Source organism: Arachis duranensis, chromosome 2 (assembly GCF_000817695.3).
Source record: "Arachis duranensis cultivar V14167 chromosome 2, aradu.V14167.gnm2.J7QH, whole genome shotgun sequence".
Lineage (NCBI taxonomy): Eukaryota > Viridiplantae > Streptophyta > Magnoliopsida > Fabales > Fabaceae > Arachis > Arachis duranensis.
In genome coordinates, this window is record NC_029773.3 from 88589211 (window position 1) to 88591348 (window position 2138).

A 2138-nucleotide genomic window follows, 5' to 3' on the forward strand; every position below is an offset into this window, starting at 1 on the left:
CATCCTCCGAGGCAGAGTATCGAGCATTAGCGAGTGCGACTAGAGAGGCACAATGGATTAGTTACATCTTGAAGGATCTGCATATCTCTCTTACCAAGGCTATCAACATCTTCTGTGATAGTCAGTCAGCAATATACATAGCATCTAACCCTGTATTCCATAAAAGGACGAAACACATAAAGGTGAATTGTCATGTGGTGAGGAATAAAGTTCAAAAGGAACTCATTCATTTACTACCCATCTCAACCCATGAGCAATTGGCTGATTTGCTCACCAGAGCACTTGCACCAACTGTTAGTATTGCAAGTGTGAGGAGTGTTGAAGTTAGTCCCACATCAAAGAAAGCAAGGAAGAGTGAGGAGTTTATAAGATGAGAGACCCATTATTTTGACACCATAAGGTTTTGAGTTGGATGTGGTGTCTTCTCATCTTATGTTCTCTCACTTGATTCCTCCCCGAAGTCTCTCTGATGGTCGAGAGCTCCCCACAGTTGGCCCAACAAAGTGGTATCAGAGCCGATGGTTTAATCGGTTTGGTTTTAAGGAGTATTCAAGGTGAGGCATCGAAAGTCTTCCTGGCAAAGGTGGTTCGGGCAGCGTGTCCCGCGGTGTTTTGCGGCGGTGTGATGGACGAATACTCGTGGTGGCGGAGGAGCTAGAAAGAGGGAGAGTTGATGCTTGATGTGGAGACTCACACTTGAGGGGAAGATTGTTAGTGTTGCAAGTGTGAGGAGCGTTGAAGTTAGTCCCACATCAAAGAAAGCAAGGAAGAGTGAGGAGTTTATAAGATGAGAGACCCATTAACTTGACACCTTAAGGTTTTGAGTTGGATGTGGTGTCTTCTCATCTTATGTTCTCTCACTTAATTCCTCCCCAAAGTCTCCCCAATGGTCGAGAGCTCCCCACGGTTGGCCTAACACCAACTGTGTTTATTAGTGGGCTCCGAGATAAACTAGGCATGCTAAACATATACGCTCCTACTTTAAGGGAGGGTGTCACTTGACCTCTAAGTTTGATAATAAATAGCTAGAGTAATGTAAGTTAGGAGCTGATATGTGCAGGATTAGTTAGTCGTGTTGATAATTATAGTAGATGACACCTCAGCATTGGTTATTAGTTTGTTAGAAGGGTGCTGATCTAGTGCAGCTAAGGTGTAGTGATATATATGTATTTGCAACTCACCTGTAAGGTGTGATTCACCATTTTATGCTATAAGGTATTTTGCAATTGTGCCTTTTTCTCTGTTTTCTCTCAACGAAAAGTGCAGCTACTCACACTTGCAACACCTTTAAGACATGTCTCACGAGGAATCAAATCACAACTCTCTCTCTCATGAGAGAGAGAGAGAGAGAGAGAGAGAGAGAGAGAGAGAGAGAGAGCTATTTGACTCTCTCTCTCTCTCCTCCTACATAGTTAAGTCTTTGCATTTCTATAATTTTCTCCTATACAACTTATTTACATATGCAATAAGTCCTTGATTATTAACTGACTCTTAAATGAAGTTTTGACACAAAACAAATTAGTTTTTAATTTATTGAATTAAAAATTATTGTAAAAAAACTAAAAAATAAATAAATGAATAAAAAAATGCATTAATATCTAATTTTATTTAAATTTTAGCTAGTTTGAGCTGACTCAACATAACTTGAATAAACTTTTTAATAATTTTTAGTCCTACCATTATAACTTAAACCTTGAATCTTTGATTAAATAACATACTAAAATAGCATTATATATAAATATTTTCAAATGGACTACATGTATCTTAAAATAAAGTAAAACAAAAAATAAAAAAATATATCATTTTATTTATTACCTCCAATAATAGATCATTTTGTAAAAATGGTTACACACACTACTTACTTGAAGCACATTAGTATTGGAACAACATATTGCTATTAACAGGAATATCAAAAGGGAGTAATAACAAAAGCCAGCTTAAATAATAGAAGGGATAAGTATTGTTTTGGTCCCTCACGTTGAGGGTCGGAATCGAATCCGTCCCTGATCTAATTTTCGATTTAGAATCGTATTTAACGTTTTTTTTTATATTAAAATCGTCCTTTTCTACTTTTATTTTTTTGTTTTTACCAAATTACCCTTCATTATTAAAAAATTATAAAATAAAATAATTATAAA

At 36.5% G+C, this 2138-nt stretch overlaps 1 protein-coding gene across 1 annotated transcript in view; it reads left to right on the forward strand.

Annotated features, from left to right (window-relative positions):
- The window catches only part of LOC107475773 (uncharacterized), a 6974-nt gene continuing 4836 nt past the window's right edge, over nucleotides 1-2138 (forward strand). Inside the window, exon 1 of the mRNA XM_052257136.1 lies at nucleotides 1-4. The gene's annotated coding sequence lies outside the window, so the exon portion shown is untranslated. The remainder of the gene's footprint in view (nucleotides 5-2138) is intronic.